Source organism: Pseudophryne corroboree, unplaced genomic scaffold (assembly GCF_028390025.1).
Source record: "Pseudophryne corroboree isolate aPseCor3 unplaced genomic scaffold, aPseCor3.hap2 scaffold_430, whole genome shotgun sequence".
NCBI lineage: Eukaryota > Metazoa > Chordata > Amphibia > Anura > Myobatrachidae > Pseudophryne > Pseudophryne corroboree.
This window is the reverse complement of record NW_026970062.1, coordinates 140,376-156,277: the sequence shown is the minus strand read 5'-3', so window position 1 is coordinate 156,277 and position 15,902 is coordinate 140,376. Positions and strand designations below refer to the sequence as shown.

General features: G+C 43.5%; 1 non-coding gene and 1 pseudogene across 1 annotated transcript; one reads left to right on the top strand and one right to left on the bottom strand.

Annotated features, from left to right (window-relative positions):
* The first annotated feature begins 2,473 nt into the window (after window positions 1-2,473).
* LOC135026131 (U1 spliceosomal RNA) lies at window positions 2,474-2,636 on the top strand. The gene has a single exon (XR_010222793.1). It is a non-coding gene; the product is annotated as a U1 spliceosomal RNA (small nuclear RNA).
* A 2,081-nt stretch (window positions 2,637-4,717) lies between these two features.
* Window positions 4,718-4,896, bottom strand: LOC135026197 (U1 spliceosomal RNA; annotated as a pseudogene).
* Window positions 4,897-15,902: the final 11,006 nt, after the last annotated feature.

Here is a 15,902-nt window from a genome sequence, read left to right as displayed (position 1 = left end):
TACAAAATGTACAAGTGATATATTAAAATCATCTTTCCAGCTTGAATTTCAATGATGCATTGGGGCAACGATTTTGTGAGAAACACCTTCACCCTTAAATAAAGATTTTCTTAATTCCTTACCTGTGTGCTAATTAGATATCACCTTGTTTTCACATTAAACAGACTTCCACATGCGAAAGCAGCAAGGATGCAGTGGCGTTAATGTTTCCTGGTGTCAACCTGTATTATTTCAGTAGACATTGAAATGAGGATGCATCTTGCTGCCTTTCCAATGAAGCAAGTTTAATTTAGTAATAGGTGAAAAACCATCCCTACAAAGATGTTAATCAGAGACTTGGCTTTGTGGACACTTTTCAGAGAACAAATTTGTTAGCATAAAAATAAAGCCAGAAAATGAAGAGCTGTTTAATCACTCAATTGGATTTTTTTGCCAGCATATTTCTTTTTCTCTGCAACTCACTGCTAAATTGTGCTTCCTAGCTGTTTTTATAAAATCACTAAATCAAATCTAACTCTGATTACATCAGAGAAGGCCAGGTACCCTACACCATAACAGGGGGTTTGAAATTTTGACTTGTCTACTTAAAGATCACCAAAATCTGATAACAAGGTCAATTAAGTCCCTGGGTGGGATTGAACCACCAACCTTTTGGTTAATAACCATACACACAGACTGATTGCGCCACAGCGACACTTTGCAAAAGTACATACTGACAAAGGCTAATAAGCATTCATCTAGAACGTTTCCTAGAAACATTTTAAAAAGTCAATAATGTGGAGAGTTTTTGTAAGATGTTTCTTCCATCAACCAATGAAGAAACACATTGGAACTTTCCCATGATAAGTGAGTGCATCAGGACCTCTTGCACTTACATGTGCAGCAGAGTACTGTAATGGAAGCATGCTGGGTCCATAACCCAGAGGTAGGCAGATTGAAACTATCCTCTGCTATATGCATTTTTTTTTGTTAATTAAAGTAATCCAAAACTGGGATTGATATTTTTGCTCTTTTATTTTTACTTAAAGTACAATAACTTTTACCATTTTAATTTGTTTTAATAGTATATTGACAGTATTGTTTTCTTTCAAAAATCCAATTAATTTTCTTTACCCGATTATTAAAATGGTAATTGACAAAAACAAACTACATTGTCACCAGAAGAGCAATACAAAATGTACAAGTGATATATTAAAATCATCTTTCCAGCTTGAATTTCAATGATGCATTGGGGCAACGATTTTGTGAGAAACATCTTCACCCTTTAATAAAGATTTTCTTAATTCCTTACCTGTGTGCTAATTAGATATCACCTTGTTTTCACATTAAACAGACTTCCACATGAGAAAGCAGCAAGGATGCAGTGGCGTTAATGTTTCCTGGTGTCAACCTGTATTATTTCAGTAGATATTGAAATGAGGATGCATCTTGCTGCCTTTCCAATGAAGCAAGTTTAATTTAGTAATAGGTGAAAAACCATCCAAGAGCTGTTTAATCACTCAATTGGATTTTTTTGCCAGCATATTTCTTTTTCTCTGCAACCCACTGCTAAATTGTGCTTCCTAGCTGTTTTTATAAAATCACTGAATCAAATCTAACTCTGATTACATCAGAGAAGTCTAAATACCTAACACCATAACAGGGGGTTTGAAATTTTGACTTGTCTACTTAAAGATCACCAAAATCTGATAACAAAGTCAATTACATCCCTGGGTGGGATTGAACCACCAACCTTTTGGTTAATAGCCATACACACTAACTGATTGCGCCACAGCGACACTTTGCAAAATTACATACTGACAAAGGCTAATAAACAATCATCTAGAACGTTTCCTAGAAAAACTTTAAAAAGTCAATAATCTGGAGTGTTTTTGTAAGATGTTTCTGCCATCAACCAATGAAGAAACACATTGGTACTTTCCCATGATGAGTGAGTGCTTCAGGATCTCTTGCACTTACATGTGCAGCAGAGTACTGCAATGGAAGCATGCTGGGCCCATAACCCAGAGGTAGAAAGATTGAAACTATCCTCTGCTATATGCATTTTTTTTGTTAATTAAAGTAATCCAAAACTGGGATTGATATTTTTGCTCTTTTATTTTTACTTAAAGTACAATAACTTTTACCATTTTAATTTGTTTTAATAGTATATTGACAGTATTGTTTTCTTTCAAAAATTCACTTAATTTTCTTTTTTGTGTGCTAATTAGATATCACCTTGTTTTCACATTAAATAGACTTCCACATGAGAAAGCAGCAAGGATGCAGTGGCGTTAATGTTTCCTGGTGGTAGTGGGGGACTGTGTTTGTGCTTTCCTCTGGTCAGCTCTGGTAAAAGTCAGATTTCTTTGTCTCAGATCTTCCTCTAGCCTTGTTCTTCTTTCGAGAGTTCCCTTGTGCTGCCTCAGTTGGATCTCCTTCACTTGACAGGGGGGTACCCGAGCAGCGACCCTCCCCAGCACTAGCCCAACTCCTACTTACCTGCCAGGTGAGATACTATGATCATGAAGGTGCTTCTCCCAGGGAAAGGCTCACCCATTGCACTCTGGGTGTGCTGCTCCTGCGATTTCCCCAAATGTGGGAAACTTGACTGCATAATTTGTGTTTCCCCTGGTCGGCTCTCGTATAATTCAGATCTCTTTGTCTCAGGTCTCTCTCCAGCCTAGTTTGCTGTCTGTTTCCACTTCTCTTTTCTTAAACCGCTCCCTTCTATGCCCTTGCGCACCTTAATTAAATCTAACTCTGATTACGTCAGAGAAGGCTAGGTACCCTACACCATAAGAGGGGGTTTGAAATTTTGACTTGTCTACTTAAAGATCACCAAAATCTGATCACAAGGTCAATTACATCACTGGGTGGGAACCTTTTGGTTAATAGCCTATGTAAGTGCAAGAGATCCTGAAGCACTCACTCATCATGGGAATGTACCAATGTGTTTCTTACAAAAATTCTCCAGATTATTGACTTTTTAAAGTTTTTCTAGGAAACGTTCTAGATGAATGCTTATTAGCCTTTGTCAGTATGTACTTTTGCAAAGTGTCGCTGTGGCGCAATCAGTTAGTGTGTATGGCTATTAACCTAAAGGTTGGTGATTCAATCCCACCCAGGGACGTAATAGACCTTGTTATCAGATTTTGGTGATCTTTAAGTAGACAAGTCAAAATTTCAAACCCCCTCTTATGGTGTAGGGTACCTGGCCTTCTCTGATGTAATCAGAGTTAGATTTGATTCAGTGATTTTATAAAAAACAGCTAGGAAGCACAATTTAGCAGTGGGTTGCAGAGAAAAAGAAAAATGCTGGCAGAAAAATCCAATTGAGTGATTAAACAGCTCTTCATTTTCTGGCTTTATTTTTATGCTAACAAATTTGTTCTCTGAAAAGTGTCCACAAAGCCAAGTCTCTGATTAACACCTTTGTAGGCATGGTTTTTAACCTATTACTAAATTAAACTTGCTTCATTGGAAAGGCAGCAAGATGCATCCTCATTTCAATGTCTACTGAAATAATACAGGTTGACACCAGGAAACATTAACGCCACTGCATCCTTGCTGCTTTCTCATGTGGAAGTCTGTTTAATGTGAAAACAAGGTGATATCTAATTAGCACACAGGTAGGGAATTAAGAAAATCTTTATTTAAGGGTGAAGATGTTTCTCACAAAATCGTTACCTCAATGCATCATTGAAATTCAAGCTGAAAAGATGATTTTAATATATCACTTGTACATTTTGTATTGCTCTTCTGGTGACAATGTAGTTTGTTTTTGTCAATTACCATTTTAATAATAGGGTAAAGAAAATTAAGTGGATTTTTGAAAGAAAACAATACTGTCAATATACTATTAAAACAAATTAAAACGGTAAAAGTTATTGTACTTTAAGTAAAAATAAAAGAGCCAAAATATCAATCCCAGTTTTGGATTACTTTAATTAACAAAAAAAATGCATATAGCAGAGGACAGTTGCAATCTGCCTACCTCTGGGTTATAGGCCCAGCATGCTTCCATTGTAGTCCTTTGCTGCACATGTAAGTGCAAGAGATCCTGAAGCACTCACTCATCATGGGAAAGTACCAATGTGTTTCTTCATTGGTTGATGGAAGGAACATCTTACAAAAACTCTCCAGATTATTGACTTTTTAAAGTTTTTCTAGGAAACGTTCTAGATGAATGCTTATTAACCTTTGTCAGTATGTACTTTCGCAAAGTGTCTCTGAGGCGCAAACAGTTAGCGTGTTCAGTTGTTAACCAAAAGGTTGGTGGTTCAATCCCACCTAGGGACGTAATTGACCTCGTTATCAGATTTTGGTGATCTTTAAGTAGACAAGTAAAAATTTCAAACCACCTCTTATGGTGTAGGGTACCTGGCCTTCTCTGATGTAATCAGAGTTAGATTTGATTAAGTGATTTTATAAAAAAAACAGCCACGAAGCACAATTTAGCAGTGGGTTGCAGAGAAAAAGAAATATGCTGGCAGAAAAATCCAATTGAGTGATTAAACAGCTCTTCATTTTCTGGCTTTATTTTTATGCTAACAAATTTGTGCTCTGAAAAGTGTCCACAAAGCCAAGTATCTGATTAACACCTTTGTAGGGATGGTTTTTCACCTATTATTAAATTAAACTTGCTTCATTGGAAAGGCAGCAAGTGATGTCATCCAAGCAGTGGGTCAAAGTTGGCTTCAAACCTCGTCTGCTTATGAAAAGAGAAAAGGGGTATGCAGGGCATGGCGGCCTTTTGCGGTGCTTGGATGACCCCTAGTTCGCATTAAATAATGCAGTCGAGTTTCCCACATTTGGGGAAATCACAGGGGTCAGCATACCCAGAATGCAATGAATGAACCGCACCCTGGGAGAACAGTCTTCATGACCATGGTATCTCCTATGCAAAATAAGTATGATTTGGGATAGGGCTGGGGAGGGCCGCTGCTCAGGCACATCTCTGTCAAGTAAAGGAGATTCAACTGAGGCAGCACAAGGGAACTCTCATCTGGGGACAACAACTGCAGGGAGAACACATATTTTCAGATGAACATGGGAGGGCAGAAGGCTGCCTAATACTGAAGCACCCCCAAACAACAAACCAAATGCAACAACTAGTGCAAGCATTCCTGGGGGAAGGCCTGCAGCAGATGGATTTGCATATGGCGATGTCATCCAAGCAGTGGGTCAAAGTTGGCTTCAACCCTCGTCTGCATATGAAAAGAGAAAAGGGGCGTGCAGGGCATGGCGGCCTTTTGCGGCACTTGGATGACCCCTAGTTCGCATTAAACACCTCCACCCTCCGTCGGTGTGGGGCTCATGTTGGCTATGCCCCAGCCCCTGAAGCATTCACGCTGATTTCTTGCAGCAGCTGGGCACTGTAACAGCTCCAGAGCTGCTCTGTAAGGCAAGTAAAAGGGTGTGGGCCCTGCAGCACTACCTGTAGTTCGCATTGTGCGAGACCCCTAGTTCGCATTAAACACCCCCACCCTCCTTCGGTGTGGGGCTCATGTTGGCCATGCCCCAGCCCCTGAAGCATTCACGCTGATTTCTTGCAGCAGCTGGGCACTGTAACAGCTCAAGAGCTGCTCTGTAAGGCAAGTAAAAGGGTGTGGGCCCTGCAGCACTACCTGTAGTTTGCATTGTGCATTGGAAGGCACAAAGTAAGCAGACAGGAGGAGAAGTCAGGATAGTGCACAAGGGTATAGACGGGAGGGGCTCAAGAAAAAAGAAGTGGAAACAGACAGCAAACTAGGCTTCCAATGCACAATGCAAACTACAGGTAGTGCTGCAGGGCCCACACCCTTTTACTTGCCTTACAGAGCAGCTCTGGAGCTGTTTAATCACTCAATTGGATTTTTCTGCCAGCATAATTTTTCTCTTACGTCCTAGAGGATGCTGGGGACTCCGTAAGGACCATGGGGGATAGACGGGCTCCGCAGGAGACATGGGCACTTAAAGAAAGACTTTAGATCTGGGTGTGCACTGGCTCCTCCCTCTATGCCCCTCCTCCAGACCTCAGTTTACTACTGTGCCCAGAGGAGACTGGGTGCTTTTCAGGGAGCTCTCCTGAGTTTCCTGACAGAAAGTATATTTGTTAGATTTTTTTATTTTCAGGGAGCCTGCTGGCAACAGACTCCCTGCATCGAGGGGCGGAGGGGAGAGATGCACACCTACTTCTGTGAGTTGATAGGCTCTGCTTCTTAGGCTACTGTACAGCATTAGCTCCAGAGGGATCGGTACGCAGGTCTCACCCTCGCCGTCCGTCCCAGAGCCGCGCCGCCGTCCCCCTCGCAGAGCCGGAAGATAGAAGCCGGGTGAGTATGAGAAGAAAAGAAGACTTCAGAGGCGGCGGAAGACTTCATGATCTTCACTGAGGTAACGCACAGCAGTAAAGCTGTGCTCAATTGCTCCCATACACCTCACACACGGCAGTCAGTGTAAGGGTGAAGGGCTCAGGGGGGACGCCCTGGGCAGCAATATAGACCTCTCTTTGGCAAAATAAATATATATGCAGCTAGGCACTGTATATATATATATAAGAGCCCCCGCCATTTTTTTACTATATTTGAGCGGGACAGAAGCCCGTCGCTGAGGGGGTGGGGCTTCTCCCTCAGCACTCACCAGCACCATTTTCTCCACAGCACCGCTGAGGGGAAGCTCCACGGACTCTCCCCTGCTTATACCACGGTAGAAAGAGGGTCTTAAAGAAGAGGGGGGCACATAATTAGGCGCATATATATATGGAAATACAGCGCTACTGGGTAAACATAAAATTATTGTGTTTTTTTCCTGGGTCATATAGCGCTGGGGTGTGTGCTGGCATACTCTCTCTCTCTGTCTCTCCAAAGGGCCTTGTTGGGGAACTGTCCTCAGATAAGAGGATTCCCTGAGTGTATGGTGTGTCTGTACACGTGTGTCGACATGTCTGAGGTAGAAGGCTCTCCTAGAGAGGAGCAGGAGCAAATTAATGTGGTGTCTCCATCGACAACGCCGACACCTGACTGAATGGATATGTGAAATGTTTTAAGTGCTAATGTAAACTTATTACACAAGAGATTAGACAAAGCTGAAGCTAGGGAACAGTCAGGGAGTCAACCCATGCCTGTCCCTATGTCGCAGGGACCTTCGGGGTCTCAAAAGCGCCCACTATCCCAAATAGTTGACACAGATACCGACACGGATTCTGACTCCAGTGTCGACTACGATGATGCAAAGTTACAGCCAAAATTGGCTAAATGTATTCGATATATGATTATTGCAATAAAAGATGTTTTGCACATCACAGAGTCCCCTGTCCCTGACACGAGGGTACACATGTATAAGGGAAAGAAACCTGAGATAACCTTTCCCCCCTCACATGAGTTGAACGAATTATGTGAAAAAGCTTGAGAATCTCCAGACAAAAAGCTGCAGATTCCCAAAAGGATTCTTATGGCGTATCCTTTCCCGCCAATGGACAGGATACGGTGGGAATCCTCCCCTAGGGTGGATAAAGCATTGACACGCTTATCCAAAAAGGTAGCGCTGCCATCCCAGGATATGGCTACCATCAGGGACCATGCTGACCGCAAGCAGGAGGTTACCCTAAAGTCCATTTACACACATTCTGGTACCTTACTCAGACCGGCAATTGCGTCGGCCGGGGGTTGTAGCGCGGTGGCAGCATGGACAGATACCTTATCAGCAGAGATTGAGACCCTAGATAAGGATGCTATGTTATTGACCATAGGGCATATAAAAGATGCTGTCCTATATATGAGAGATGCTCAAAGTGACATTAGTCTACTGGGTTCTAGAATAAACGCTATGTCGATTTCTGATAGACGAGTCCTATGGACCCGGCAATGGACAGGTGATGCCGACTCAAAAAGGCATATGGAGGTTTTACCTTACAGGGGTGAGGAATTGTTTGGGGAAGGTCTCTCGGACCTAGTCTCCACAGCTACAGCTGGTAAATCAAATTTTTTGCCTTATATTCCCTCACAGCCTAAGAAAGCACCACATTATCAAATGCAGTCCTTTCGATCACAGAGAAACAAGAAAGTACGAGGTGTGTCCTTTCTTGCCAGAGGTAAGGGCAGAGGGAAGAAGCTGCACAACACAGCTAGTTCCCAGGAACAGAAGTCCTCCCCGGCCTCTACAAAATCCACCGCATGACGCTGGGGCTCCGCTAAAGGAGTCCGCCCAGTTGGGGGCACGTCTTCGAGTTTTCAGCCACATCTGGGTTCATTCGCAGGTGGATCCCTAGGCAATAGAAATTGTTTCTCAGGGTTACAAGCTTAAATTCGAAGAGGTGCCTCCTCGCCGGTTTTTCAAATCGGCCCTACCATCTTCTCCCCAGGAAAGGGAGATAGTGTTAAATGCAATTCACAAATTGTATCTTCAACAGGTGGTGGTCAAGGTTCCCCTGCTTCAACAAGGAAAGGGAAATTATTCGACCCTGTTTGTAGTCCCAAAACCGGACGGTTTGGTCAGACCCATATTAAATTTAAAATCCCTGAACCTATACTTGAAAAGGTTCAAGTTCAAGATGGAATCGCTAAGAGCGGTCATCGCCAGCCTAGAAGGGGGGGATTTTATGATATCTCTGGACATAAAGGATGCATACCTTCATGTACTCATTTATCCACCTCATCAGGCGTACCTAAGATTTGCGGTACAGTATTGTCATTACCAATTTCAGACGTTGCCGTTTGGTCTCTCCAGAATTTTCTCCGAGAATTTTCACCAAGGTAATGACGGAAATTATGGTGCTCCTGCGAAAGCAAGGTGTCACAATTATCCCGTACTTGAACGATCTCCTCATAAAAGCGAGATCAAGAGAGCAGTTGCTGAACAGCGTATAACTTTCACTGAAGGTGTTACAGCAACACGGCTGGATTCTCAATATCCCGAAGTCGCAGTTGGTTCCTACGACTCGTCTGACTTTGCTTGGGCATTATTCTGGATACGGACCAGAAAAGGGTTTATCTTCCGATAGAAAAGGCCCAGGAACTCATGACTCTGGTCAGGAACCTATTGAAACCAAAACAGGTGTCAGTGCATCACTGCACTCGAGTCCTGGGAATGATGGTGGCATCATACGAGGCCATTCCCTTCGGCAGGTTCCATGCGAGGATCTTGCAATGGGACCTACTGGACAAGTGGTCCGGGTCACATCTACAGATTCATCAGTTGATCACCCTGTCCCCCAGGGCCAGGGTATCTCTCCTGTGGTGGCTGCAGAGTGCTCACCTTCCAGAGGGCCGCAGGTTCGGCATTCAGGACTGGATCCTGGTGACCACGAACGCGAGCCTCCGAGGTTGGGGAGCAGCCACACAGGGAAGAAATTTCCAAGGTCTTTGGTCAAGTCAGGAGACTTGTCTTCACATCAACATCCTGGAGCAAAGGGCCATATACAACGCCCTATGTCAAGCGGAGACCTTACTTCGCGACCAACCAGTTCTGATCCAGTCAGACAACGTCACCGCAGTAGTTCATGTAAACCGCCAAGGCGGCACAAGGAGCAGAGTGGCGATGGCGGAAGCCACCAGAATTCTTCGCTGGGCGGAGAATCATGTAAGCTGTCAAAGTCAGAAAAATATCACGATGCACACTGCCATATTTGCACCTCATATGTGTCCCTGCTGCGCATGCGTGCGCTCTCCCGTGCGTGCGCATACTCGCTGTTGCGGGCACCCGCAGGCGCACGGTATGCGCATTTACGGTAGAGATTGTGTGCGTCTAGCGGGCGACTCTTTCGTTACATATTTTCACCATATAATGCATTTTGTAGATTATGGTCCCTTTGATAGATTCTGAAAGTTTAGTTAATGTAGTATGTTCCTGGACAGAGAGATCCCTCATTGTTTGATACGAAGGGTCAGACAGGAGTAATACAGTGGTGTTTAGTATCCATCGGAAGAGTATTTAATTAGCAATATTCCGGTGTTGGTTTGAAGCGGATTAATCGCTCGTGCGAATAGTTATGGACATAAGAAGTTTATGAACATTTACTGTATTTGCACTTACTTATCCATGCGGCGGGAAACCCAGTTTCCCTCCCACCTGAGCTGTTGGAAATAGTCACAGCCCACCTGTATGAATCAACCTATGACCTTTTGTTATAATGCGAAGACGAATTCCTGTGTCCAATGAACAATGAGATTGTAGGGACCATTGAATTGTATTGTGTGTGGGGCATAAATAGACAGGCCGATCACATCCAGCACTCACTCTTCATCGGTTATCATTGCTGAAAATCGGGAGCTGGATGTCCAGAGGCGCATGCGATCGTTTCCTTTGTGCGTAAGTTTTCTCCGTAATCATATTGTCTTTTCTTGTTATTATGGGCCATATCTTTCTCTCTCTCTCTTCTCTTTCTCTCATTTTCTCTTAAACGTACTTGTATTGTATTTACTGTGTAGTTACCTGGTTAGTTAGTCTATGTTATATTGTAGTGTATGACTTGTATTGTATTAATTCTTTTGCAAGTATAACATTCATAATATATATATTAGGCGTTGGACCCTAAGCACGGTATTTGTGTATTTCTTATAGTGTTAAGTATTCTCAGAGCGTCGGTGACGCTCGAACAGCTTTTGAGTTAATAAGGTTATACAGTGTTGCATTTACACCCTATCTCTACACTAAGGTTTTACAGCAAATTACATTGTTTGTGGTTTAGACATAAAGGTTTAACATTGTGAGCGTCGGCGCCGCTCGTGATCTCCTCGTGGTCTCGAGCGTCCGCTACGCTGATAGCGTAGCATTACGGTAGTCGCTCACCTATAAGTGTGCCCGATACCAACAGCGTATTCTCGTGAGCGTCTGTATCGCTCGAGCAGCCCGCTCCCGATACAGCGTCCGTTACGCTATAGCGAACCATTACGTTAGTCAGCAGCCAATAGCGTGCCTGCCTGTGATCTCTTGGCCGTGAGCGAACGTGACGCTTGAGCGTCTCGACCACGGCTAAGCGATTGTTACGCAACGAGCGTACCCTTACGGTACTCCATACGCAAATAGCGTACAGTGTTCTTAGACCTCACAAAGGGTTTTAAATAAGATAAATATTTAGCTTTATCAATTGGCGGCTCGTCCTGTCCTTCACATATCTCTGCTAGGTAATTTCAGCAGACATTATCCATCAGCAAAGGGCGGGAGATCATATTCTTCGCAGTGCTGACGGGATAAGCGTCTGTTTCGCTTAGTAAAGGGTGCTGAAGGAATCCGGGAACCGGAGGTAAGAACAACACACTAGTGTCTTTTAAAACTGTTTATTTCTATCTTGCGTACGCACACACGCATATCTGCATTTCTTTTTCATTCATGTATTTTCATATATCACTCTCCTGTTTGCCATTTTATAATTGATAAAACGTGCTAAGAGAGATTTGTCGCTATTTCATAGTTAAAGTGTAAAAGTAATGCGTTAAGGGATAAAGTGTAAAGCACACACGCAGCTCTACCTATGGTAAAAGGAGAGATTGGTGTGTTGCACGGTAGACGATCGAGGATCATCTACATTGATAAAACGTGTTAGTTGTGTTACGGTGGACATTGGTTTTGTATACACGTGTCTCTAACAAAAGGCTGAGACTCGCGTACGCAAAGGCCGACGCACGCAGCGTAAATTACGCAACGGAGCGTCTGGGTACGCCCACGTAACTCAAATCACACGATAGTGTTGATTTTTAAATAGCACAATAAGCGATAAATAGCGCAATAAGCGATAAATAGCGCAACAGGCGATAAATAGCGCAACAAGCGATAAATAGCGCAACAGGCGATAAATAGCGCAAATCTATTTTAAATCCGAAATTTAAATTAACAGATCCTTCTCCAAATTTACAACACATCTGGTCTAAAGAAAAATTTCTGCACAGAAATAGAAATAGAAACAAAAGTGTGTATGTGGTGAGTGAGTGTTTGTTTTTACAATTTTGGGGATTGAACCACAGAAATCATCGAGTTCTCGTGAAGTACATACGTGTAAGTGACATACGTGGTGGCTAGGGAGGCATCTCTGGTTAAACATAAAATTTGAGCATTAGAGTGTAGCAGACCAGGAGGTCATACTGTAACAGACCAGGAGGTCAGACCAGGAGGTCGCATAACAGACCAGGAGGTCCAAGTACAGCAGACAAGGAAGTCCGCTATAGAGACAAGGCACAACACCAAGAAGGGTTGGTGCGACACCCATATAGGCCATAAAAAGCTCAGGCTGAAGGAATTCGCAGCTGCTGAATGTCGATTCCACTGGTCGCTCCGTACATAAGATTAGTTGCTTATGTGCTGAACGATTGTACCGCACGTAATTGTGTGCATTAAGTTAGTCTGACCAGTACCATTTGTGTACAAACCCGGTCATAAAACTATTTGTATATTCTGACGTGATTTGTGTAATTTTTTATTTTCTGAAGGGAAGTTCGCTGGTCACTCAGGAATTGTCCAACAACCAATAGTTACTGGAAAGAGTAAGTGTTCTTCGGATATCTCTCGCATGTTCCAGTAAATAGAGGTTCATAGGGGCCCTGGGTCGAGTACGCCAGCACTATATCAGTGTGTGGGCGTATTGGTCGGCGTGGACGAGTGAGTGAGGTGCTCGGTAAACTTCACCGTCAACCTATCTTTTAATATTTTGGTTTTTTGTAAGGGTTCGCTGAAGACCCTGAGATAAAGGTCAGAGGTAGAGCAAGCAACACCTGCAAATTATGGGGGCCAGCTGTTCAGGAAGGGGGCGATCAACCTCGGTTCGGGTTGATTCAGTAAACCGACAAGTCGGGTCGGCAAGGTATGTAATGTGTGAAAAATATGGTTTACATACAGAAATTTTATGTGATGAATGGGAGAGAATGACAGTACATGACGGGGAGAAATTCCCAAGAGTAGGTAGCTTCAGCCCAGAAGTGTTAATGAATTTAAGGAGGAGGATATGTCTCATTAAATCAACAAAGAGACGAATCCAACATTATGATTATTTGCAGCTATGGCAACAGGAGGGTGAAATACAGAGAGGATTGGCTCTGGCGGCGGGATCTGGCCCTATCAGGAAACTGATAGCCATGGCCCCGCCGCCACCATACATATCAGGAGAGAAATTGGTTGCGGAGAATGACGCATCAGGGGGTAACAAACAGGCACTTAGCAACTGTATAAATGTTAAGGATAATGTTAATAAGTTAACCAATGCAAGTATTAACCCGTGCAAGTTGTACCCTGTTTTGAACTTTCCCCAGGAGTGTGATCAAGAGGACGAATCGGCAACAATATCGGCGCTCTCTCTAGCAGCCACTATATCAGAAACGACAGTAGGCACGGCCCAGCCCATAAGATTAGTAACAAAGCCCCCTAGCGGAGGGACAGGTGAGGTCGTATCAACGGGTAAGTACGGCACCTTACACTATGCTGAAACCATTTCACCACAGGCTGTAGAATCTACACAGAATGATGTTAGTAGACTTAATCCTGTTAGGGTAATAGCTGTTCCAAATGGGAAAACTGACACATCAGGAGTCACTCCTATCAGGAACATTGCCATGTATAGCCCATTTTCCAGAATGGAATTAAGGACCATAGTGTCTGAATTCCCTGACCCCAGAAAAGACTTAGTTGCTAGCCAAAAATACATCAGAGACCTAGGAAACACTTTAGAGCCCAATAACAAAGACTGGCAGATATTGCTGAGGGCATGTTTACCCTCCAATGTCGACTCAGCTCAATTTTTAGCTGACTGTGGATTGGATCTGGATGTACCTCTTACAGATGTGTACAACAAAGATAACGTAAAAAGAATACATTTACAGTTAAAGGAGTATTTCCCAGCTGTAGCCAAATGGAATAGAATTTTTTCCATTAAACAAAAAGAGACAGAAACAGCTGCTGATTATTTTCACCGGGCATTATTAGAAATGGCAAAGTACACTGGCATAGAGGACATTAGGACCAATGCAAACCATCAAGAAGTAGCAGTATCTGTGCTAATGGATGGTTTAAAAGAAGCATTAAAGACAAGGGTACAGACCACGCAACCATGTTGGCGAGGTCTGTCAGTGGCTACTTTGAGAGAGGCTGCTATTGATCACGACCGGAATATCACCAGACACAGGGAGTCGCAAGGTGATAAGTTAATGTCAGTAAGTATACAGGCCCTGACCACAAAACAGCCTGTGTTTATATCACCAAACCCTGTGGGTAAGTCAAATGTGGTAACATGTTATTTTTGTCATAAACAGGGACACATAGCACGAGACTGTAGAGCGAAAAATTCGCAAAGATCTTACCAACCCCCTAGACAACGACACGACACACGACATTGGGAGCAAGGTCCGCAGAGACGGAGTTATGAGCCACATGCAGGAGAAACAAAAAGATACCCCCCGAACAGAGACTGGCAAACTCCTGGCAGTTCCCATTTAACCCCTTCACAAGTAGTTGCTGCCAGCGGGATTCAGGGAGGTCACCATACCCAATAGGGGTGTGGCCATACCTGTAATCTGCAGCCAGTAAAATTGATTGCAAGCCTTGGGAGTGAACCTTAAATTGCAATCAATGTAGCTGGTAAATCATTAAACTTTCTTGTAGACACAGGGGCGGCCAAATCAGTGATAAATTCGACAGTGGGCATGAGAACCACTGGTAAGACAATTCCAGCCATAGGGGTAACGGGAGTAGTCCAGCATTACCCTGTTAGCAAACCAGCCGAGATTACAGTAGGGCCTTTACATACCAAGCATTCCTTTTTGCTGGCTGCATCGGCACCGACTAATCTCCTGGGAAGAGACTTATTGTGTAAAATGGGGTGCGTCATTTATTGTACTCCTGAAGGTGTATTCTTGGACATACCTGAGAATCACGCTCAGGAAGTGCGAGACATGTTAGACTCCCCATCAAAATTAATGTCACATACCATTATGACAAATAGGACTCCATCCCAAGTAGAAGAAATGACATCCCAGATACCAGAGTCACTTTGGACTAAAGATGGACAGGACACTGGATTAATGGCAAACGTAGCTCCAGTAGTTGTACAAGTAAAAGATGGTAGGATAGCTCCAAAAATCCCACAGTACCCTCTGAAGCCAGAGGTGGAGTTAGGAGTGTATCCCGTAATAGAGCGCTTGCTACAACAGGGTATTCTGGTAAGAACGTCCAGCACTGCCAATAGTCCCATCTTCCCTGTGAAAAAGAGTGGGGGGAGGGGTTACCGGCTAGTGCAGGATCTAAGGGGGATCAACAAAATAGTTGAGAGTCAGTTCCCCGTAGTGCCAAATCCAGCTGTCATCCTTATGCAAATCCCTCCCACTGCGAAATTTTTCACTGTTATTGACCTCTGCTCCGCTTTCTTTTCGGTACCTCTGCACCCTGACAGCCAATATTTGTTTGCATTCACATACAGAGGAGTCCAATACACATGGACTCGATTACCACAAGGTTTCATAGACAGTCCAAGTATATTTTCCCAGGCTTTGCATGATTGTTTACAGTCTTTCCAACCAGAGAGTGGATCAGTATTAATACAGTACGTGGATGATCTACTACTGTGTTCTGATTCATTGGAAGCATCCCTGAAGGATACGAAACAGCTCCTGTTTCATCTTTCAGACACAGGACACAAGGTTTCCAAAGACAAGTTGCAATTATGCCAAACTAAGGTAAAATATTTGGGACACTGTCTAACACAAGGACTGAGACACCTGACCACTGATAGAATTCAAGCAATTAGAGACATGACTCTGCCAAAAACCCAGCAACAGATCAGAACATTTTTAGGAATGTGTGGGTATTGCCGTAACTGGATCCCAGGGTTTTCCATTCTAGCGTTACCTCTGCAGGAGATGGTCTCCTCAAACAAACCTGATCGGATTTCGCATACAGACGAGTCCGAGATGGCATTTGAGAGACTTAAACAGTGCCTAACGCAGGCACCAGCATTAGGTATG